Source organism: Acipenser ruthenus, chromosome 19, assembly GCF_902713425.1.
Source record: "Acipenser ruthenus chromosome 19, fAciRut3.2 maternal haplotype, whole genome shotgun sequence".
NCBI lineage: Eukaryota > Metazoa > Chordata > Actinopteri > Acipenseriformes > Acipenseridae > Acipenser > Acipenser ruthenus.
In genome coordinates this window covers 23,052,096-23,078,108 of record NC_081207.1, presented here as the reverse complement: position 1 = coordinate 23,078,108, position 26,013 = coordinate 23,052,096, and the positions used below count along the sequence as shown (strand labels likewise).

Here is a 26,013-nt window from a genome sequence, read left to right as displayed (position 1 = left end):
AATATAGATTGCTTTAACAAGCAAATAATCCCAGTTGATGCAACTACTCCATTGGGTTAAGACCTGAATCCCACAGATCTAATAAAAACTGGGTTAAGCCAATTGGTTTATTGAATTAAACCTGTGGATTCCACACCATGAAATCAGACAGAGACAGTAGCAGTGTTGAAAGCCAATTGTTGCCTCCTTTTATGACTTGATCATCAGTAAGGGTGTGAAAGAGTGACATTTTCACAGCGTGACATCTGCCACTTTCCTTGATCAACTGCCTGGTCCACAAACACAAACAAAACCAAACAAAACAAAGACAATCTGGGCCTTTTCCAGTCCAGGAGACCTTCACCCCTCCCTGAACAGATGTCTTCAGGACACACTTTACCACACCCATAACATTTTCCATCAAAAAGCCCCTGCCGGTAAATAAAAGCCAGGCCTTAGGTTCTCCTGGCCAAGCCTTGTTTTTCTGTGCCTTTTAAAGTTCATGCTACCTCTTTGTGTATTGTCTACAGGTATATTAATTTACCTGATGTATAATAATGTTAATTAAAACCTAGATAATGACATATTAGAGACACCCATCCCACACTACAGCTATAAGTACAAAATTAGATATATCATAACATGAAAAATGAATTCAGCATAGTCTACATCCAGTGTATTCACATGTAAAAATGTTTGGCACTTAAGCAGTTCTCTAGGTACAAGTATGTACAAATATAAAGAGTGACATATACACCCAAGTCTGCCTCCACTATATGCCCATACCTACAGTATATGCATGGTGACAGGTACAAAATGTATACCTGGTATTAGTCTTGGTAGTCACCGTGCCCCACCCAGTTGTACTGCATTAGAATTACATAAGAAATATTTGGGGTTGTACTTTGGAACAAGTTGCTTATTAAAATATATAAAGATGGAATGATGCCAAGTTATTTAAGTAAAATGGGCAATAAATTCCCCACGCCTGTCATTCTGCATTTTAGAACATGCCTTTACACTCAACAGACGCTTGCTCATTTAAAGTCTTTTGCATATTGGTATAGTGTGGACAATTATCTAATCATACTAAGATATTTAATAAGCAAGAGATGAGTGGAGTAAAATAGGCAACAAATGCCCCACCTTTAGTGTCTCGGAATGTATTCAATGCTTGTTGCTGGCTAGTTTTTACTATATACACTGTAGGTTTAAGTGACAATAGGCTGGTCCTTTTCTCCCCCAGAGCTCATTGTCTAATGCTGCACTATTTACTATTGGGGGGGGGGGGGGGGGGGACGGGGGGGGACGACTGCAGCTCAAAGCTCAATAGCTTTGCATTGTCAGTTCAACATGATTTATTACAAATTTGGAGGTGGAGGGGGGGGGGGGTGGCTGAAAAGAGAGGTTACTAAGGTTAGGTCAAATGCCAGGACGTGAGGGGGTGACGGATGAGTGAAGTTCAAAAGTCATTTGGGGCTTTGTTTGTGTTGTGCATAATTCTGGAGAAAAGCGTGTTTGTTCACTTGGAGAGTAATTAATGTGCCGGGCAGAAAAGAGGTCAGGGAAGATGGACCCCAGCTGACCCACGTGATTGTGTGGCATCGGCTTCAGCCAGCCTGCTCATACACCTCCACCATCTGGATGGGCAGGCCCCACCAGCCCCCCCAGTGACCACAAAGCCGGCTAATTTCACACTCGCTAAATAAGAGGCCACTTCTCGCTGTGCTTTGCTTGCTCAGACATGGAGACAGATGGTGGTGAGTTTGTACAGGGAGCGTTCTCCTCTGTGGCTCAAGTGCTTTGAAATTGCACTTTGTAGTTTCCAGTTGGAGCTGATGCCGGTAGAAATCCAGAGTGTGGAGCTTTGTACATGCAGTTAATACCCCAGACCTGAGATTCCAGAACTCCTGACAGTTTACATGAAGAACTTCACTGTGCTTGTTATAATAATCACATTCAGAAAGGAAGTTCTTGTTATTGCATTCTATTAACCACCTAGCATTCACCAGGTGATAATGACATGTAGTATGTGTTTCCTTTTTTAATGGCATTTTTATGATTCTTTGATGCCTTGTTAACTATAATCTTCCACTGGTGCACTATACTATACCTCGTAAGAAAGCAAACCTTTTAGATTTGTAATCATTTCCCAATAGCATTTGTAGCAGCTGGGTTATAAAATAAAATACAAAGAAAATAAAAAGAATTGCCTTTTTTACCACATTTTTATTTTCAACTATCACATCTACACTTTTATTGTGCTATTTTACAAAAAAAAAAAAAAAAAGAGCACAACAAGCACTACTGAATAGAGCTATACACAAAACTCTCTATAAATCTTTACATTATTACATTTGTGCTACTCCTTTAGAGAGAAATGTGTTTGGTTTCCTAACCAGGTTCTCAAAGAGCTATAGTAATATACTGGCACATGGTGGGAGGATTGAAGAGTTCATTGTGTACTTGGTGAACTGCTTGTGCTGATACAGCAAAGAGGTCTTTTGTTTAGTCCCTGAAACCTGCATGGGGTTGGAGACGGGAGCTCAGTTGTTATTACAGAGCAGCAGACGGAGCGGACAAACCAACTGCAGGACCTGCCAGCTAGAGGGAGTGCTGAGCGTAAAGGGCTGGAATTCCCCAGGACAGGTGGCACAGAGATGGTGGGGTTGCTGGCTAAGCATCTTGGCATGAGGTCATAGGCACCCTTGTGCCGGAACAAGAGGAACATTGCTGCTCAGCATTCCAACATTCAGTGGCTACCAAATGGATCAGGGTCACAAGGATAGTAAAGCTGTATACTGAAACCATATATTATTAACCTGTGTGTAATGCATGTCCTTATGTGTGCAGGTAATATTTTTTTAAATGCCTAAAGGATTGCCAGTGATACTCTATGCAGTACAACTTCAAAACATACTACTTTTTTAAAACTATTCATTTTAAATAAAGCAAACTGTTTAAGGTTTTAATTCTTGGCAGTATTATAATACGTGTAGTAGTCTGTCATATTCAGTAGTGCAATATTAATTCTTTCAAGTAAACTGAGAAAAAGAGATTATTTATTTGCTTTTTTATTGACGCGTTATGAAATGTTGGAGGAAATAGAATAGAAACTGTAGGCCAAGGTAGTTTGTACAAACTCTGGAAGGGAATAAATGGCCCATTCAAAGGAACAGGTATAGCACTCTTTTCAAGGGCCCTGCCTCAGCGCTGAAGCAGGCTGTCTTGGTTTTTTATCACAGGTGGGGGGGCGCAGATTCTGTTGAGCTAAGCTGCAGCCGGCCCTATGTGCCAATGCACTGCTGTGCCTTCCAAAGGTACCAGCCATCTGCACTGATGATAAAAAGCCTTGAGGAGGATAAATAGGCAAGTAGCACTTTTATTGGATTGTAGTTCAGGAGCAGCCACTTTGGGTTTGGCATGGTGCTAATGATAGGCTTCTGTTCAAGTGTGAATTCTCCTTCTGAGCAGAACCCATCCCAGATGTATCTGACACATTTCAAACTTCCCCCTCAAAAACAAATATGTAACAGGATTCTTATGTGTGACAGCAACACCAGTACCAATCCCTTATTTCTGTAGCAGCCTTTATCAACATCACCGAATGTGGGCCCTGTCAAAATGAAATGTCTGAATCTTGATACTTCTAATATCCTTTGGAAGTGAATTCCAGAGCAACAACATGCTCAGAAAGGAGGTATGGAAGGTGTGGACACACAGCTTCAGCAGAAGACCGGAAAGAGTTATTTTTGTTTAATATACAATAAAAACCTCTATCATCCAAATGTATTATCAAAAAAAAAAAAAAAAAAACATTTCATAATCAAATTTTTACTATACAAGTATTAATATGACATTTCCACTAAAAACAAAAACCTCCACAAATAATGTCAGTTTACTGTACCTTTAAATATATATATATATATATATATATATATATATATATATATATATATATATACTGTATATATATATGTGTACACTACTCTACTGCAAATACCACAGATAAAGGGCTGGTTAGTGCATTGTCTATGACAGCGGGGGTGGGACGATGACTTTTGAGACAGTACCACATGTTAATAGGATCTGCTGGTTAGGAGAGAACTTGAGCTGGTTGAGATTTAAGGAGGCTATATGTTGGTGTTGGTAAATGGGTCTTGGTTATTTTCTAGTAATAGTAATGTCAGAAGAGTACTGCCAGTAATGCAAACAGTATGATACTATTATTGACAGCATAATAATATTTCAGATATTCAAATAATAATAAAAACACATTAAAGTAACATTTCAGAACACACTTGTAATTTACAGCCAATTCTCCCTCACATATTTGTTTTGTTTACATTTCCAAGTTCCTCTCGGTGCATCCTATTACATGTACAAGCACTTCAGTTAAAAAAAAAAAAAAAAAAAAAAAAAAGGAGGAAACCAACCCCCAGCCCCTGCCGGTCAATGTCTGGTTGAGCAGAGTGTGCATGTGCTATGTTTTCTGACCCCTAGTGGACGACTGTCCTTCTGATCTCCGAGGAAGATGATTCCCCCTCCAGCGAGGGATATTGAGATGCAGAACCTGTCTGCACTCCCCTCCGAGTTCAAGGCCCCCCTCTAGCAGGCGTATTCATTGATTTGAAGGGAGCAGGGGTCAGGGTTCTTTCATGTGCCGAGCCACCTTGGCTGCTTCTTTCTGAAGATATGTCCAACTTCCAGAAGCGCTGTGGTATTTTTTTTTCCCCCAGTTGAAATGCAACATAAATAGGTTGACATTTCATTCAAACAATTTTTAATGACAGAGAGAGTTTTTTGTTTTTTTTTTCAGGACATTGATTTATGGAATTAGCTTTGCTTCAAAATAATTGTCAACCTTTGGTGACCCTACTACATAACGAGAATATGACGGTATCTAGTTCAATATGTAACCCTTATAATAACCATGGTTTTATTTTAATTAAAACAGACCTACAGTCCTGCGCTTAATAATTACTGGACAGGAGACGCTAACTGCATTAAAAGCAGTTTTTTTTCATCTTGCTTTTACTCTCATGAGCTTTTCAAACATCTATGGGTTTCTCTGCTATCTCGCGTTGAGTGGTTTGAGAGATACACACTATTATGTTTTATCATTTTATTGTTCTTTTATTTTCAAGTTTTATTACGCTGCATACTACAAACACGACAACCAAGCAAATAACAGAAAACAGAAACCATTTTAAAAGCAGCATTAATGATGCTGTATCTTAAAACTTAAACCTATGTAGTTTTTGAAAGCATATTTTAGTACCGTTTCATATTCAGAATGGTTTAGTAAACTCACTCTTTCATATACATTCCTGCTTACCATAAACATTGTTCAGCACATTTCAATATTAGAACCAGCCATGAAGTCACTCAGAGTAAACTTTGTAAAGTGCAACAAGGAAAACCGACAACAGTTTGCTTTTAATAGTTTAAATATTTAATAGAATTTAAAAAAAAAAGTATAAGCTGTCTGCTTTAAGTTGCAACATCAATACTTGTATAAAAGCCCCATTGTACATAGCAGAAGCACAGCCCTTGTCTTTCGAAGTTCATTACTTATTCATTTGGACCGGAGTGCTGCAGTTTCTGAGTCTCTCTGACATTTGTTTTCACTTACTATTCTTTTTTTTTTTTTCCAAGGTATGCTTCTGTGATGTGTCACAGGCAGTGTGAGAGATTTGGTGGAAGAACTTGAAATGAATTTCACCTCTTTTTATAAGAATACTATAAAAAGAGTCACGGTCACTGTAGTGTGGTGGTCCATTTGGAGTCCTCATCCCAGGCTGTCCGCTTTGAAGCCACTTCATGCCATCACTCCCCTTGCAGTTGGTTTTGAATCACAATGGTAATAATAACTCCAAAGTTCATAACAGAATGACCCCTGGCAATAGAGAATAATTGGAAATTAATAAAATGAAAAGGGTGCGGTAGCAGTTTGGAAGCTGTGTCTGATGATGGTTTGTAATTAAAGCGATTATGTCTGTAAAGTCAAGCTGTCTGACTCCTTGCATAATTTGATGGCACTTCATGACTTTGTGTGTGTGTTTTGTTTTTTTGGTTTTTTTTTCTTGTGTACGCTCTAAAAGATACAGAATAAACCCTTGGCTAATTAATACACAGGAACGGATTCGAAGGCATTAATATGCTCACGCTTGCAATGAGAACTGCAATGTACGAAGGAAATTAATTACAGAGGGGAGACATAGTTTTACTTTTGCATGTGTCACAGCTTACATTAAAAGTAGAGTTTGGCGTCAGCCACAGGGGGAGAATGTTAGGATCCTGAACTGTTGATAACAAGATATAATAGAAAGTGAATGTGCTGATTTATTGTTGCTCAGCCTCTAAGCAGTTTTAGATGTTTAGCAGTATATATAAAGTATAAGTGCCAGTTAAAACGTGGTTTAAATGAGGATATTAACTCACTGTTGCCATGGTTGCAGAGGGGGTAGAAATTACAGTTGCACACCCCTAGTGGGCATTTCCAGAACCACCACAGATTTTAGCCCATTGTTAATAAGCCTGGAAAATAATAATCAAAGATAAAACAGCACTAATAATACAAAACACCACATAATAGGATATTACACAGGTACAAAATGACATATTCCCAAAATGTTGTTAGTCTCTAAGGGATGGCTCTTGAGCCATATATGACTCATTGAGCTCATTAAGCAAAGTGGTGGTTATGGCAGGAAACTTACTTTAACCTTACATCAAATCATGTAAATATCAGCCATATTTTAGGTGCTTCCAGAACAAGATCAAATTGCCAATCGAATAGCTAATATCTTATTTGTCCTTCGCTAAACTATAAGTCCAATGATCGTCAAGGAAAGAATTGATATCTTACCTCAATCCATTAAGTGTCTGCTGTGTGCCAGAGTTCGCCTCCTCCTCCCCAGCTTCTACCTGCTTTTTGGCTTCGTCTAACGGGGAGGGCAGCTATCCTGCCCCACTACCCGTGGCTTCCCTACAGTCTGCCTCTCCACTTTTAGTAAAATATGTTTAATATAGTAGTGTTGTCTCATCTATGTTTTAATAAATCTATCGCATGAGTTTCCTGACAAACAGTATGGTTGTTTGGATTTGATGATGTGAAATATCCTCTGAAAGGCTGTTAATTAGTTTGAGAACAGACAGCAGTAAAAATGTAACACAAATGATGTGTTAAAATTTGTGTTTAATGAGCACACACATACAGAATCTGTTTCTTAGTGTACACTGGTTAAATCTCTGGTTAAATCTCTTTTAAGTTTTAGCAAACTAAACTTATACTTTTTCATATGGCCTATTGTATCCAAAACTTTGTCAAGCTGCAAAGTATCCCAATGATTCATTCCAAAAATCATATCATTGTAGTTGTCCTTGTGCTACCATTGCCTCTTTGTACAGAACCATTGCATTGCCATTGAATATCATTTGGTAAGGGCACATGATAATGCAGTCTTAACAGGACTTGGTGTACTCTTTTTTCCCTCCTTTCCTCCTTGGTCATTCTTTTTATTCATATAATTTACATAACCTCTTTCGTTTCACCACCTATTGACATGTTTAGACTCATGTTTATTAAATGTACTTGTCATGTTAGCCCAGATCTTTTCCTCAGTATTGTTTCCATTTCGTAGGGGGCTTAAAGACTGTAATGTTGCTGTCATTCTTTATAAACAGGTGTCACTTTGAACGCGGTCCCTTGTCCTTTCCAATCGCCATCCTTTTACTGTGGCTGTGCTGGAATTCCTAGTGCTCTCGCTCTGTGGTCCCCCTTGAATTGAAAATGAAGTGACTCTATAATGAGTTTCACTCAGTGAGGGTTCCTGACCCTGCAGGCAACAGCTGGAAAAGGAGGGAAAAAAGTTTTCATTCCCTCTTTTTTTAAAACTGGTTTCTAAGTGCCAATATTAGTGTTAGGATTGCCTCTGTAACATTGAGCCAAGCTAGTAGTCAGCGTGTTTAGTAACACTTGGTTAGAACTAAAAAAAAAAAAAAAAAAAACTAAAATGATATAACCTAAAAAAAAACAGTGATTTGTATGCTACCAAAATATTCTTATCAGCACTATCTTAATACATTGAAACAAGAATTTATCACCGTAATAAGGCAATATAAATATTTTTCATTGCTGTTTAACTAAAACCTCAGTCCTCCCTTGACAGCAGTGACAGCTACAACATTAGCTAGCTTCCTCACAGTTGTTTACTGTGGCTGCATTGAACTACCTATAGTCCATAAATAAGCACCCTAATTATACCTCGACACTGGAGAAACAAACAGGGTGAAGCTTAATGCACTTTCTCTAGCACTCCACTGCAGCTGCTATTTGCCATGCGCTGAAGAGCTGTTTTGATGGCAGATGCCTTTCTGGGCTCGCATCCCAGGAATCTGACTGAGAGAGAGACTAATGGCTGACTCCACACGCCCTTTGACCCCAGGGGGAGATACAAGTCGTCTTCTGTTTCTCCTCAGACTGATTATGGTGTCAGGGCAGCTCTCACAGTCTCGCTCTCAGTGATAAAAACGTGTTCTGTGCCTTCAACACAATAGATCTGTCAAAGGGTTGGCATTGGAGTAGGAGAAAGAGGACATTCATTCCAAAAAAAGGAATGGCTTTTATCAGCAAAACATTCTCCCTTTCTCTTCGTGGTTTCCATTTCTTTTTGGTTAATTCATGACCACCAGTGTTTATTTCATGGAAGGAAAAAGGACTTGAAATGCAGTCTTTTGTTTTTATTTCCCAGTATCGCATGAAAGAAAAAGGGTGGTAGGCAATACATAGATCCAGTGGTTGCTTCATCTTTTGAAGGTTGCCAAGATTGTTAGTTGTGATGGAATTAGCCCAGGCCCAGAAGAAACAAAAGCACTGACCTGTTTAGCAGAGTGATATATGATGCGTGTATAAATGGATGTGTTGCTGCGTGTATGTATGATAAATGCAGAATATATAATGAGGGCTACTTATACTTTTGTCTGTATAAAATGTTCATACCAAATGGACATTTATGTGCATCTTCAGGCTTGCCGTCTATGCCATATTTTTGGAACTTAATTATGTAATTGGTGTTGAATTCTGTTTCTGACTGTTCTCTTGGGTCAACTTTACAGCTTGTGTGATTACTCTGTATTTGACGACAATAATCAAAAAAATAAAAAATAAAAAGAATGTCGTTTTGGGTGTTTTTAATGTGGATGTCTGTTTGGGATTATGCGCAAAATAGAAATGGCTAAAAATGTCATTTTAAGGTGCCACTGTTTACCTTTCATTTGAATAATTTCTGCAGCAAAACTGTCACTGTTATTGCTATTATTGTATACTGCTTCAGTGACATACTTTGCTTCAAGGGGATAACAAATCCTAATTCTCCACACATTTCTATAGTGGAACAGCAATATAATACATTATATTTTCCATTATATTTCCCTGTGTCTTGGATGGAATCCAACTTCAGATCCACCGCACAGCAGACATCCCCAACTTGTTGCCCTAGAGCTAGAACCGGCCCTGCAGGCTGCAAGCATCTCCCCTCGGCAGCCCTAATTAAAAACGCTGGTGAGACGCGCTTCAGCACGATTACCTTCACTTCAGTTATTTCTGTTTTTTTTTGTTTGTTTCCTTAGGAGGTTTCACTTCTGTAGCATCTGCTGTTTATGGGCCCTCTCTCCAGCAAGCCAGTCCCTCATTAGTCCTGTTTCGCCTCAAGGTTTTGGAAAGGTTGGAGATCATCATGATGAGCTCTTTCATTAGATGTTGATTTCGCTGGAAGTCATGGTGTATCTTTAATCGCACAAGACTAAAGCATTACTGACTGAGTAGAACAGGTCCACTTAATTTAAATTGCTCCCAGTCAGATCGGGCTGGTGAGAGCAAACTCCATCTCCCACTTTGATTCAGCATTTTCCAGAATGGTAAGGAAATGATATGGGATGGGGGTCTCAGCTGAACTGTACATTTAGAAAGGCAGCATTATGATTGACAAGAGGCAAACAGGCATATTCCGCTCTAGTTATCCACTCACAGAATGAATGGAATAGCAAAGTGTAAACCACTGAGAAAGTTGGACCTTGGAAAAGAACAGTTATTATTGAGGTCTGTTCTGTTCTAGATTTTTCTGGAGCTCCTGAGTTGGCCCTACATTCTGCCCAAGACATATGTAATGTACCACCTAAATTGAACTCATAGTCAAAGCACCTTAACGCAGACTTATAAAGAAAATAAGACCGTTTTTGAGTATTAGCAACAAGAGCCACATCATAGAAATGTAAAAGGGACAGTAAAAAACAATTAAGAACATGTCATTTGAAGCACCTCACTACAGTATGTAGGCTTCAGTGTGGGATGTCCTCTGTGCAAATTAATGGTGTGTTGCAAGCAGCATTAATCAATTGTCAATTAATTTATTTTCAATTAATAACGTCAGTTAATATCATAAATAATGTTTCTGCTTCATTAGTGTTATTGTATTATGTCGTCTACTTGTATTTTTACCTTATTGTTTTTGCTGTATTTGTTGGAACCTCTTTGGGGGAAAGAAGGTTACTGTTAATCCTTGTTGGAAAATAATCAGAGATATTAGGCTATTGTGGTTTGTCTGGCCAAATCATCTTTGTTATATTGAATTATACTTTTAAGATAAATGTTTAAAAGGTAAATCCATATTTTTGGCACTGTAGCACTGATTTCAGAAAATCTAACCTTAGGTACAGTAGTAATTCCTTCCTTTTTAAATCCAATTCTGTGTTGGGAAAAATGTCGACAGTTATCGGCAAAACTGCTTCAAGTGTGGAGGGCACCAGTGTTGACATCTGATGCCACTGTATAAATGCATTAAATTAGGGTGTCGCAGTCAGTCAGTGGATAACCAAAGGCTTGTACTCTTATCAGCATGATTGGGCTTGAGACCTGGTGGTGTTGGTGGACCGGATATGTTGTATTGTCATGTGTCCCACGCATTTTGTTAATGTATTGTACTGTGACGGGAGAGAGAGAGAGAGAGAGAGAGAGAGAGAGAGAGAGAGAGAGAGAGAGAGAGAGAGAGAGAGAGAGAGAGAGAGAGTGTGAGAGAGATTTAAAATATGCTCTTTGACCTGGGCTCAGTGTTCAACGATATGTCAGTAGCTTCAGGGGAGTGTACGGCTAGGAATTTAGAGGTGTCAGGCAGTCTGTCTGGGGCAGGCCCAGTTCAGGGGAGTATTGTTTAAACTGGCAGACTGAAAGAATGTGGCTTTTTCTTTTTTTTTTGCTTTTCCCCCCCCCCCATCCCTTTTGTATACAAGTAGGATGAGAAGAGAAAAAAACTGGCACTGTTATTGTTGCCCGGGTCTGCAAAAATCTTTGCGCTCACTCTTGAGGAATGAAAAGAGGCTCCAATTAGACGCTTTGGTTCAACAAACTTGATGCAAGGCACTTGAACTGTCACTATGGAACCTTAATTAGCAGCTGAGGGTGAGAGGTCAACCACAACTCTGCAGCTACTGACAAGGCTGCTCGCATGTGTGGATAGGAGGGTTTAGGGGGAACAGAGAGGAGGAGGAGGTAAAACAAAAAGGAACAAAAAAAAAACTAAACAGAAAGAAAACCACACACACACATCACAGACACCTCCCTAATTCGGGACAAATCCTGTGAAGCAAAATGCATTAAGCGCATGCAAGGGTTTTGCTGCTGTGTGTGGTAATACTACATCTCACAGAGCTAATGAATTTGGTTTCTTCCTCATCTACCGGTTGCCTACTATATGTTAAGCCAGCCTAAAACCCAGAGGGATTAATGGTAAAGGAAAGAAGAGCAGGAAGAAAGAGTTGTGCTTGACTGAAAGCAAACAGTGGAAGTTAAGCTATCAAGCTCTGTGGGAGGCCTGGATTAGACGCTCCAAAGAGACCCGCGCAGTACTTTGTTTACTGGAATAAGTGGCAATGCCAAGGTCTGATTCATAGACCCATTGTTTGTGTACTGGTGTGGACAGGACAATATGATAGTGATGAAGGGCTGGTCATCATTGCTTCAAAGTCTCAGTAAGTAAAGAAAAATGACACATTTACTGATTTTATTTTTTATCTGTGAAAAAAAGCCTTTTTCTGTATGTTGCTCCTGTTTTATATAGTGAAATAACTTGATCCTGGTACCAAATTCAAAAGAAAGTAAATATAAATCTTTTATTCTGCTGGGCCAATATTGCATAATTAACACTTTGTCCACCATCTCATGAGAAAAAAGACTGATATTTTGCCCGCAAATATATTTATATTATATTTTATATGAAGTATAAAAACATGCTACAGTACTGAATTCGTTATCAACAACAGACATTTTTGTTCCAGCCATCACAAAAGATAAGTTGTTATGCTTTGAGCATTAAAGTTCTGTCTAGATGAACAGTACTTTTCCATAAATCCACTGTACTGTATTTGTGATTAGTTGCAAGAGTATGGAAAATGTAATTCCTTGATATGCAACTAGCAACCATTATGGTTATTAATGTATAACCAAAACAATTAAACTGAATCAGCTTTCATAACTGACAAACATTATTGGATGGCATCACATTTTGCCTGTGCTATCTAAGTTCAAACTTGCATTGACTATAAAATGACAATGACGGATCCACAATGGCGTTTTTTGTCACCACTCCTTTTCCAAGCCCTGATAATTAATGTGCCTTGGTGACAAATCAACAAAAGAGAATGCCCTGCCAAATGTAACCTTTTGACCCATCAGGTCTTCACCTCTGACCTTTGCACCTTGCTTAGGGCCACAGTTGAAAACTCTTTACAAAGGACAATTTGCAATAATCTCCAATGTTCTTAGATCTCAACATAGATACATATTTCTGCCAGCAACTTGCAGGTCCTCTGTAGTAGTTTCACTATCCCTAAGTATTAATATAAGGAGGAAGGTGCTGTAGAACTGTTGCTTTTAAGCTCAGGGGAAATGTACGATATAACGCTCCGTTGTTTTGGAGCTCTGAGTCCTTTGACATGTCTAACCTTAAAGTGAGGTTTTTTTTTACTCAACCTGCAGTGGCTACTGAACCAGGAGCCTTAAAATCCCTTTACAACAGCAGCAGGAAGAGCTCACAGCAGTTATCATATAGCAGCTATTGTGCGGCGGTAGGGTTCTGTCTGTTTCTACCCTTCACTTTCTTAGGTTGAAAGTCTGCTGTTTCTGGCTGGCATAGAAATGTAATGTTTAAATGCCCCTGAAGACATAAGAGTGAAAGCTTAATTGAAAGCGCTGCTTCTGCTGTCAACTGGTTAGGTTTGTGAGCTGGAGCTGGACCAGACTGCAAAAAAAATAAATAAATAAATAAAAAACGATCACTGTAAACCTGATAAAAGAAATGATCAGAGATCTCATTTATGCATTGTGTTTTCTTGCTTTTCATCTCTGGTGTAAACTGTATGGATAAATGTGAACTGCATGTATGTACAGCTGAATATAAGTACAAGAAAATGACTAAGGAAAAGGTTGGAACCTCAACACAAAATCTCTGTTCTCATATTTCTTACCTCATTAGTTGTGGCAGGGCTTATGTTATCTACTGTTATCTACTGCCTTCACCTTTCCCTATCTGTTACCAGTGGTTTCCGACTGCACCAAGACCAATAACCTGTTGTTTTATGGGACATTTGAGAAGTTGTGGTGTAATATGCCTAATACTAAACACATTGTGTTTTAGTTTCAATGGTATGCATAACATTGCCTCTTAATAGACCCACTGCTTGCATTTATGTATGGTGTATAGACTTATTATTACATACTTACTGCAATAGAGCTTTCATTAACCCAGCTCAGTGTTTGGATTCCTGCTATTAACAGTACTCTTATTAGCTCACATATGGTAATACATACAGTACATGATTTATCAATGCATTCATTTTGGGAGATCCGTCTGTCTGTCAAGTGCTGCAGCACATGTCAGCTCAGATACTTGGCAGCTTGCTGAATATGTTGTGCCTATACGGGTGGCGCCACCTGTTTCCTCTCCTGGACAACCTATGGGACTGATTCCTGGATCCTAATTACCAACCCATGTGGTAAGCAGTTGACCCATTTAAGACATGTCTAGGCAAAACCTATAGCAAAGTGAGGTTGCTTGCACCACTTGGATGGTTTCTATTTCAAACTAGTCTCCCTCTTGATTGTGTGATGTTGTTTCTTTGCTGCTTAAATCATCAGAGCTTTGTTTGGCATTAAAAAAAAAACCCTTGTGTTTGATAGCTTAGATGTTGATTGAATCAGCTGCCTTTTTTTGAGCAATTATGCTGAGTAAATGGCAGTTTATGGAAGCTGGGTGATCTGCTTAATGTACCAGAGGGACTAGGTTGAGACTGCCCGGATCATTCTACATCAGACTCAAGCCACTGTCAGAAAAAAAAAACAAAAAACTTCTCAATTACTCCAAGAAAACATTTCACGACCATATCAGCTAACCCTTCCTTCCAGTGTTATTTTTCTCTGTATGGTGAAAACATGGTAAACCACAGTAAAGTATCTAGAAGAACTGTAACATATTCAAATGAAACAATGTATCTATATACTGATATCAAAAGCGGCAAACAAATACACTACACAGCTCACTGTAGTCTGTCAATTGGCTTTTGAGTAATGGATAAATATGGTTTAGTGTTGGTATGAATACGTGATCCACGTTAATGTGCCCTAGATACTTCAAGAATATACATTTTAAAGTCTCTTTGGATTTCATAAAGATTGATAGCCATGAAAAAGTTTGAAACAATTGTTAGCTTCTTTAACAACCGTCTACTGAAAGCACAGATACTAAAAGCATAATAAGTCTGTGCTGTTTTCACCAAATTAAATTACAAACTAGCTAAATATACCGTTCAGAAGGTTTAACCTCAAAATGTATTCATATACCATGGTCTTTCTGCTATCAGCTACTGTGGAAGTACAGGAGAGAGGAGTAATAAACAGCAGAATGAAAGAATGTTCAAACCAGAAACCAGAAAAGGGATTAGTGCAGTGTGTGGCATCTCAAAATGAGTGCGTTTCGCTTCTGTTCCCAGAGCTGCCGTCAGTTTAATAGAAGAAGGGTGAGGAGAGTGAGGCAGGCCGCAGAGAGGTCCTGTCCTCGAACGTGCAGCGGGCCAAAAGGCACAGATTAAGCACTGCTGCCATCAACGTGCTCCTTCCCGAGGGGATTATCCAGCATGGGAGCTGAGGGGAGGGTGTTTGTGTAAGCTGTTCAGATCGTGAAAAGCTGTAACAGGCTCCGAAGACAATCATAGCAGACGACAACAACCAAAAAGAAAGGAACAGTCTTTACTATTCTGTCAACAAAGTTGCACTCTGAGGCCTTATTGAAGGTAGTCTGCAGTCTGAAAGCAAGTGTGTTTGACCTATTTATTGGTTTATAATACAATACAATACAATACAAATGTATTTGTATATACACTCCAGTTATAACCAATTATTTAAAAGCACATAAAAAAATGTATGTTTTCAATTTAGATTTAAAATATGTAATAATATTCCCGTTTTGTTCTGTATTAAACATAGGGTTTGAATTTTGAACACCCTTAGATATTTTGGTTTGCTGTAAACCAGCAGGTTTCTGAAGTTGGGTAAGTAGGTAGGAGATTTTTAAAATAAAAAGATTCAACTCGACAAGTTAAACAAGTTTAACAGTTTTCTGTTTTAGGTTTATGTGTTGGAAAACAATATATATATAAACATACACATACACATATTTATTATTATGACCCACTGCAGTTTTGCAGCTGTAGTTTCGTAATGTGAACGCTTTGGACTGCATAAATTTTGATGGCCATGAAACAATTTGAAATGATTGTTGCTTAATTAATAACAGTCTACTGAAAGCACAGATACAGTTTTGCAGCTGCAGTCCCCTTCCCACTAATCCTAATGTGAACAATGGACTTGCGGCAGTCTAATAACAGCGCATCCCAGCTATGTTCCTCTTGGAATGCCACTCTGTAATTGGGGAGGGTTGTTGTGCTGCAATGTAGTATGAAGCAGACACAGACACAAAATAACGCAGAATACATTTCAGTGTAGTTCTCAAACTTAACAGACCGATAATCAAAAAAAAAAAAAAAATGGTACAAATTCCCTTAAAACCGAATGTCCGGTCCAAAACCGGACAGTTGGCAACCCTATTCCAAGATCCTGTCAGAATATTATTATTATTATTATTATTATTATTATTATTATTATTATTATTATTATTATTATTATTATTATTATTATTTGTTTATTTAGCAGACACCTTTATCCAAGGCGACTTACAGAGACTAGGGTGTGTGAACTATGCATCAGCTGTAGAGTCACTTACAACAACATCTCACCCAAAAGACGGAGCACAAGGAGGTTAAGTGACTTGCTCAGGGTCACACAGTGAGTCAGTGGCTGAAGCCCTTTTCTTTAACCACTATGTTTTGTAGAAGTGCCAAAGTCAAATTTGTAGGCTAATTTGTTTAGCGTCAGCTTTACTTTTGCAAGTACATGACACCTTAAGAAACACCCTGTTTACATAACTGACTGACTTTTTCATTATGTTTAGAGGCCTATTACCTTGTATATTGCATTGGATGTATGGTTATTTTTTAAATGCTTTGTTTACTCTATTCGATTCCCAAAAGTGTGAATCTGGAGACTTAAACAGTACCTGAAACGAAGGTCTATACAGACAATTGTTTTGACTCTGCAGTTAAATTTAAAATGAAGACTGCACTGCTGTAAGATTTTTCAAGGTACATTCAAGCAGAAAGTGGTAACCCAAAGGCTGCTAATATACTTGGAAAACCCACGAGAACCACCATACTTTTCCTGCAATTTATAGTCACACAACCATTGGCAAGGTTATCCATCTTCATTTCAGTTAGCCTGTACTGCAGGCCCTTACATTTCCAGCCTCCTTACAAGCAATTGAATGCCTGCTTGAATTATAGGGTGAACCGCTAATGTAGCTTTTACATGCAGAAAAGCAGCGTTTTATTATCATGGGATTTTTTTTTCATCTTCTGCTTTTTCAGATCAGCTGATAGCCCTGTGGTCATTTAGTCTCATCTAAACATGTTGCTTCATGTTATTGCAGGGAGTTAGTTTAGACCTCTGTCCAGTTCTGAATACAAACCAATTTCTTGTGCTATTTCTGATCAGGAAATTTTGCTTCTGGATGTAGAGGTAAAATGATGTTTTGAAGTCAAGTGACCCCATGGAAATGTTTTCAAAAATATGTTTTTGAGCCATAAATGGTTGGGAATGCAACTTCAGTCAATCTCAGTATCTTTACAAATGCTTAAACCTGTATTGTGCCTGATGTAATCCATTCATATAGGAAAAATGCCTTTTAAAATTAATCATGCATGTGCAATTTCCTTAGTTTTACCTTGGCTGTACAAAAATCAAAGCCAGACAAAAATGTTTTTCTAATTGTCTAGTGCATTAATTTGATAAGCTCTTGGAGAAAGAGAAAATACCAATTTGTATTGTGCCCCAGAGAACTTATAGAAGCATCAGTATAAAGCACAGCATTTAATATGACCCAGTGTCTACTTACTACTGAAGGGAAGTGTTTATATCTGTCTTAGCAACAATGGAGTAAGTTAACATGCATTCTGGTTGCCATGACTGCTGGGTCAGGGGTCACTGACCATTCACTTTTTGTTCTTGCTAATCATTATGGATGTACTCAGGGGTGTTTATGGGCCCCTTGCTGACCTCATGGTCTGGCTTGACCCTGTAGCAGCAATCAGTTAGAGCATGTCCAGACTAACTCTGACCCTCTGACCGCACACACACACACACTGTGTGGTGACCCAGCCAGCATGGCTAATTGTTGAGATGGGACAGCTGAAGTCATTTCTTAACATTTTAATAGACAGTCTGAAGGGGACCTGAACCCTGCCTTCTACAAAAAGGAAATCATTAGACCTGACAAAATACATTTAGCCTTTTTCAGGAAGTAAAAAAGGAGAAGGTCAGTAGGCCTCTTTTTCATGTTTTGCTCGCTTTTCTTTAGTAATGTGGTGCCTAATCTCTCCTGTCTTTTCATCTGGTATTTGACTGAATAACTGGCAAAATAAAAGTCATTCCATTAAAGGTGTAGTGCCTGGTACAGTTTAAAAATCAATTGTTCATACCATTGTAATTTTGGGGGGAAAAAAAAGATAATTTCATTTTGTTAAGTGTCTGTAGCAGTGGTTTTGAACCCGTGGTACGCATACCAATACTGGTACGTGACAGGCTTGCAACTGGTAGGCACCGCCAGTTGATCTTTATGACGATGTGATTGCTCAACCACAACACCACTCCCATCATAATTTATCAATCTGTTTGTACCACTGAAATCACACAATACATGAGAAATTATGATGCAGGGCTCCAGACTGCGATTAAGACGGTTGCAAGTACGACAACAACAAAGTTTTGACAACTGTTTTTTCAGGGTTAGACACAAAAATCAGCCTCTCCCTTTAAAAGCACGTGTCAATATTTATGAATGCGACATTACGTTGGTCTGTATTAAAAAAAAAAAAAAAATAGCATAATGAAAAACAATAGCGTGAGTTTTTGTACTAAAGCAGGGTCAGCTGTTGCAGAGGAAACAAAGTATTTCTCAAGCTGACCAGAAATATTTGGGACAGTAATTAGGAAGTGTACTGCTGAGAAGAATAAATAAATTAATAAATAAAAATGTAGGGTAATAAAAAAATTAAGTGTACTGCCGTTTACTTGATTACAGGAAAAAAAAAAAAAAATGCCATTTAATAAATTTGGCTCTCAGATTGTGGTAATGAAAATGTCTAAAATGTATGACAGTGTGCTTGCTGTGGTGTACATAATTGTATTGACGTAATCATTGTATATTCACACATACACACAATCAGCAGATTAGTATTTGTGGATGATGTATACTTTTGATAGACTAACATCCACCTAAATGACTACACAAAAGTGGAAAAATCTAGAACATTTTGAGTTGCTCCACCTTATTGTGCCAATAAAGCGATACTGAAGTAGACTTTCTTTTCATTTCAAAACGTTAGTTTAAAAATGTCTGGGAATGGTATTTTAAATGTTGTTTATACTACACCTAATATTCTTTTAAGTGTGTTTACCTTTCAAGAGCTAAATGCAGTGGGCATATCTAATATTTCTTTTTCATATTTATTTTCTGTTTATTCTATTCTTACATGCATCATAAAACACATATTAATGACAGTCCAGTCTGCTAAATTTTCATAAAAAGCTTTATTTTCTGCCACCTTCATAAATATGTTAAAAAATAAAATCTAATGTTGATTTGCTGCCTTAAACCCAGTTTGTAATGAGCAGTGTTGTGTTCCCATAGCCCCTTATCTAGGCTCAGACCTCCCCTCCCTCTATCACCCCCTCTGCTAAGCCTGGGGGCATAAATGCCTGTGCCAACGTGGAGTTGAAAAACACTGCCCCTAATACCCCATCCTTCAATGCTTATCTCTCTTTAATTTATTGAACATAACTGGCTGCTCTGACTGATTCACAGCTTGGACCTTGGCTTCTAAATTTCAGCATTAATAATCTCTCCCCTCCCACTCTGTCCTCCAGAAGCCTCTAATTTATCTGCTTATTCAGTCAGGGTGTGACCCGGTGTCCCTTGTGCCTGCACTAATGCAGCCCTGCGACAATAAATTTGGTCTTGTAATAACATTTTCAGCTGAATTAATTGACCTGCTCCTGACTCCCTCTTGTGATCTCTTCCACTCTTTCGCCAATCAGCAGAAAAAACCCTAATAAATGGAATTGCGGCTTCTTCTAAATACTCCCCCTACCCTCTGCCCTGAACCGAGCGGCCTGCTGAGCTCCATCTGATGAGGGAAAATGTGTTACCGAATGTAGTCTGAACCGAGCAGCCTGCTGAGCTCCATCTGATGAGGGAAAATGTGTTGCCGAATGTAGTCTGGAGGAGACGAGGGTATTGCCTAATCTCTAATCAGCTTTAGAGTGCTGGACAGGCACAGCCCCCACGATTTCCTTGAAAGACAAATAATCATGAAAGCTGTGCCTGGCTTAATCGGTTCTGCATCTTTTTCTAAAGGTGAGTGTATGTCTGTGTGGGGTTGTGAGGGGGGAGTGCTTGAAGGGGGGAGTTCATATTCTTTCCACTGAAGACGTGCAATAGAATAGAAAGAGGTTTGTGCTTTCTTCTTCCTCTTAAAATGTTAATAAGATAATTAATTATAAGAAGCAGTAGTAGTGGTTGTTTTAGTATCAGTATCAGTGTTAGTATTTGTATTATTCTCTCTGGATCAAGATCATTTGTTTCCATATCATTTCCATCTCTATATTTTGTTTTTCAAATCAATTCTAAGGTAAAAATACAAAATATTTTTTTACCATTTTCCACAAATATGATTTGTATTCCTTGTAGTCAGTGTGGAGTTGATTGCCCATTAGCAGCAAGTTAAACGTCTGGAATAAGTTTATTTGTGCATCTGGGTGACTCGGTGGTTTAGCAGTGGAGTCTGAAGCTTTTCACCTCTAGGTCAACGTTTCCATTTCAAGCCCACTTTTGATATTACACTGGTATTTGATGTGTCTTTAGCATCCACGACATGGTTATAATACTAAACTCTCGACCCCCCACTCCCTTACTGCATGGTCTAGTTTGAACCGCATTGCTAAACACACTGCTAGTGTCATACTTGCTCAATGAAATGCCCCATGTTTATACAATACCATGCTTTACCATGATTACCCATGGTTTTTACAATGCTTAATCACATCTTTACATCACACTAGGTTGTGCCATGGGCTAATTCACTAGCCTCTCATCTGTGGAGGGCTGGGTTTGAATCCAGCAGGGATCACAAGTGAAATGAGTTTGGTGTTCTCAGTCTAAACTTCTACTGGACATTATTCCACTTCCCATAAACCACTGTAAAATGTCTCCCAGTTGGCAGTCTCTACGTGAGAGGCTCAGGCTGAATGGTAGGCTGTGTGTTCAGGTCAAGAGTGAGCTGTGCTTGGCCCCCTGCTGGATTCCATGGGAGCACAGTATGGAGTGTAGCAGCTTGTATTTACATCAGTCGGTCGTGTGTGACTAGAAATTATGTATCGAAAAGGAACACAGTGAACAGTGGGGGGGGGGGGGGGGGGGGGGGGTTAAGTCTGTTTTTAAGAATCCTCTCTCTTATCCGTGAAATTGTTGGTTTATTTAGGAAATGTCTAGGAAAGTTTCATCAATATCAAACTTTATTTCAATTATAACAACAAACCTTTTTTTTTTTTTTTAATACCTTATAAGTTATGTGACTCAGGCCAATATCACAGGCTGTATTGTGTTATTACAGTGCAGGAGCAGTCTTTTAATATATCCTGAGTTGGTATAGAGTATAAAAAGTGACATATTTAAGATTTGACAGACCTTACTGACCACTCAGTCTTCCATTCAGGGAGGCAGGGGGATGAATTAGCTACTGACCTCAAAGAGCAGTTCTTGTCCGGTCTGACAAATGGTAAAGATAAATACATGAGAGCTAAGCCAGGAACGCAGTTACACAGAGCAGAGCTGACTAATGAGTTAGCCTCCTATCAATGGAAGTCAGACAATCAAGCTCCACATACAACGTACAAAGGTTTTTTTTTGTGTGTGTGTTTTTTGAATAATCACTAGCTGGCACAAATTTACATGTCAGCTTTTTTTTTTTTTTTTTTTTAATTGACACCTTTAGGTATAAATAGATATACAATATATGCAAAAATGTTATTAAATCAAAAAGTACTTGGTTGGTTTCAGCATATTTTGACAAGCTGTTCTGTTCCTAAATTAGACACCAGGTCAGCAACTCACAGGATCAGTGTGTCTATTTACATTCCAATGAGGATGCATAGATCTTTAAAAAATGTATCTGATTCTAGTGGTATTGTACCATGTTATTTGCACAGGAGTTGGGGTTGTCCTTGGATCCAGACTCTGTATAGTGCTCTGGTATTGCATTGTTACAAAGAATTTAATAATTTAGCAATAGAACAGTAGATGGTAGAATGGTGTTGTCAGTAAAAACAGCTCCTGTGATGTGACGTTGGCCCACAGCTATATATATAGTATATATATAGAAGTATGTGGGAATGAGATTGGGTGGGGAAGTTGGGGGGAGGGTTCTATTTCCCCCCTTACGGTTTAAGAACACTGCCCAAGTAGTCCATAAAATATACTGTTAAGTGACTGACCAGTTTTTAATTTACATATAACAAAACGTCACAGAATTACCTATTTAAGTTGAATGGTGCCACTTTCTCAATATAATGGCATATACTGTATATGCCAACAGTTGAAAGTCACAAGTCTTTGATGTTAAAGTGAATTTATATTGCTGTAGCTTCCAATGTTTGAGTAGAAGCTGAAAAGGATAATCAAACTGTCAATATAGAGCTTCCCCACAGTTAATGTTTCATTTCAATCCTATCTCTTTCCAGAACACATGTGCCAGTTCCCAGATTGTTTGATTAATGCAATGCGCTCTGTGATTAAGTGACATAGTCCTGAGATGGTGGGAAAGGATAAATAGCTGATATCTGGCGGCACACCTGAGAACATGCTGATGACTGTGTTTACTTAATTAATTAGCTGTGTGAGAAGCAAGCTTGTGCTTGTGTAAGTCTACTGTATGGGGAGTTTGGCAGGCTAGAATAGAGAGAGCTGCAAGACTAGATTTCAAACAAGGCCGCTGTCATTGTTTGAATACAGAAAGAAACAAAACAATGGAGTCCATGTACTGTAACATTAACACTTTCTGATCTTTCTGAACCGGAGCACGATGAGTAGGACAAGAGAAAGTCAATACCTAACCTGGTCCTCTCTCAGTAACAAAACGAAGATACTTAGGAAATGTCCAGGTGGAGTTTTACATTGCTTACAGCATTGCTTTTTTTTTTTTTTTTTACCACGGTGTACCTTTTAGAAATTATACTAAGGCTGTTAATCTATGTTTAATAGATTAAGCATTATTTTGTATAAACAGTAATTAAAATATCATACACATTTTCAGTTTAAAAAAAGCATAACTGGGCTCCCGAGTGGGGCTCCCGAGTGGCGCATCCAGTAAAGATGCCGGTTTGAGTCTAGGCTATTCCTTTGCCAACCGAGGACGGGAGCTCCCAGGGGGTGGTGCTCAATTGGCCGATTGCCGCCCGGAGGGAGGGAGGGCTAGATCAGCCAGGGTGTCCTCGGCTCACCGCGTACCAGCGACCCCTGTGGTCTGACCATGCGCCTGCGGGCTTGTCTGTAAGCTGCTCAGGGCTGCGTTGTCTTCTGGGTGGCTGCATGGTAAGTCTGCAAGCGGGCTGCTGACGGCACACGCTTCGGAGGACAGCGTGTGTTCGTCTTCGCCGCTCCCGAGTCAGCGCAGGGGTGGTAGCGGTGGGCTGAGCCTAAAAATAATTGGATATTACTAAATTGGGGAGAAAACAATAAAAATAATTGATGATAAAAAAGCACGGCTGTAAGAATATGAACCAAAACTAATTTCAACATTGAAGAAATTGTGAAAGACTTATTGTGGAAACATTTGTTACTGAATTTACAAAGTTTCTTATTGTATTTATATAAAAAAAGACTTGATTTGGCATTTATAGTCTATTGTAGTAGGTACTGTTGTATCTATTTAAAATGTTACACTCATTTTCACATACAGTATTCAATCACAGTGGTTTACGATCAAGAATCTATAAATAATGAAACTATGAGGATAAAAAGCCTTTACTTTCTGCCGCAATATTAATAGTGTACTATATTCATGTAAGAGGTGGTGTTATGCCACTTGACTGTTAAATCCCAGTGGATTTTCATGGGACAAATTGCTAACTGGTTGTAGTGTGATCATTTCTCAATACACCAGCTCTGGTATTTGAAATCTCGTTGTTATGGCAAAGGGGCTTAGTTAGTTAAAAAAAATAAATACTGATGTCCCTGTTCCTATATTTCTTATTGTGAAGGGGCTCAGTAAAGCACTAAATTTGATTTTCCATGGCTGTGCAGTGCAGGGCCACTGTTTCACAGGGGGGCATCCTTCATCTCGATTAGATTCACTGCCTTGCACATTAAGGACAGATGGATTGCATTTAATGAGCCTGCTAGTGCCATCAATACTTGAAAGACTTCTTCATATTAAAGATAAAGGCAGTGATGACTGAATTGTCACTTTCAAGTTTAGCGAGCGCAAGGCGGCTGGCTGTGCATCAATGTTTTTATAATTGTGCTCATAATTGTGCAGCACTCTCTGGAGGCATGTAGAAAGCCACGCTTAAAGAGTCTACAGCGACTTGAGGCTGCACTTTGTAGCATGACTGCGAGGGTTGTTAGCTTTCAAACAAATGCTAAAAATGTAATTTGGCTTGCAACAGGGCATGAGGTGGAACATTTGTTGCTCACTTTCATTCACTCTGAAGTTGGCCTGCTATGTTTTAGAACATTTTTTTTTGTCTCTGCAGTGCAGTTTTCCCTCGGGTTTTAAAGAGAACATGTACTGTAGTTTCTTAGGTTGGTGTTTTTGCACATTTCTCTTTACAAGACTAGAAGCACTGGTCAGACAGTAAGGTTTAATGTTTAAGTGTTTACCTTTTCACATTCTGAAGAAGTCAGAGCCAATGAAAAAGTCCTGTTCCTTTGCTGCCTGATCAATCGGTAATAATAATAGGATGGCCCTTGATAGACAGCAAAGGTCTACACTTCAGTCCAGGACAAAGATTGTATACCAAAGTATATATCAAAAATGACTAAGAGAGAGAAATATATAAGACCAACTCATCCACAGTATTTTCTCATACCTCACATAATTACTTGTTTATTTGGTTTGTTCTAATTTTTGTGACCCAACTTTTCATTAATGCTTCATTGTTTTACATTTACAACCGGGTGTCCGTCAACAAAAGAACCCCCAAGAGATCTCTCTGGCAACCCTCAGGCTAGGAGGCTTCCTGAATAACAGCAGGCCTCAGGGGCAAGCCCTGACAGTTTGGCAACAGTGACTTCCTACACACATTCCTTTTCCTTTTTTTTCCCTTTTTTCTGGGGCAGAACTCAACAATTTGACAAGTCAAGCAAATAGTCCCTCCAACTTGGTTGTAACTGCGGCATTGTTTATAAACCAGCCTGACTTTGATACAGAGCCCTTTGCCCTCTGCCAACAAATTCCTCAGCATCATTAAAGGGATCTTCAGGGATCCAACAGTGAGAAGGGGGCGTCATTGCATCATTAAGCATAATGAGTATGTGAGCTTGTATTTGAACTGGGAAGTGCTAGGGAAGTTCAAAATCAGTAGGGTTTCCCTGAGGTCTTGTTGTTAAATTATTTAACAGGGAAGTCCTGACTAATAGACAAGGTATGTCTATTTATTTTAACGTTTTATATGTGAACAATAGTTATGCCTGTGAATAGTCCTTAATGGGCTGTTTCTGTTATGAAAATGTAATCCCTTATATATTCGTTTTATGTAAAGGCTGCATTTCTGTCACAATGGGGAAGTCAATGGATCTGACTAACTTGAAGACTAAAGGTGCTCAGTTGGCAGGTGTGTCTGTAATTTATTCATATTTTAAACATGTTTAAAAAGTAATGGCTATATGGTAACTTGAAGGAATTAGAGGTGGATTTCAGTTGGTATTGCACATTTTTAATTAAGTAACGATAGCTTCTCACTTTTTATTTTGGTTTACATAAAATCTGGTTGCCTTAATATTATTAACCTAAAACAAAACTAGCTATACAAGTCTTACTTGCTTACCTACTTTCTATCACATTAGTGTTTTCAACTGAGCTTTGCCCACCATGTCTTGCAAGCCTGCTTGGAAAGTCAAACCCTCTAGTCTACCTCCCTGACTTTTAATGTTGCCAGGCAACAACCAATAATAACAGCTTTTGATAACCCACAAATAAGCCTGCAATTATGACAGCTTATGGCTGTACAAAGTACCCTGCAAAAATGGGTTCTAATGGTCCTTTGCTGCTGTAAATAGCTGTTACATCTCAGAGGGAGACTCTTTCTGAGGCTGC

At 38.8% G+C, this 26,013-nt stretch overlaps 1 protein-coding gene across 6 annotated transcripts in view; it reads left to right on the top strand.

The window, feature by feature from the left end:
- The window catches only part of gse1b (Gse1 coiled-coil protein b), a 255,712-nt gene that overhangs the window by 132,632 nt on the left and 97,067 nt on the right, over positions 1–26,013 (top strand). The window contains exon 1 of one of the 6 annotated variants that reach the window (XM_058992648.1): positions 11,986–12,006. The exons of the other annotated variants lie outside the window; for them this stretch is intronic. The gene's annotated coding sequence lies outside the window, so the exon portion shown is untranslated. Of the gene's footprint in view, positions 1–11,985; positions 12,007–26,013 lie in introns of those variants that run through there. 6 annotated transcript variants of the gene reach the window in all.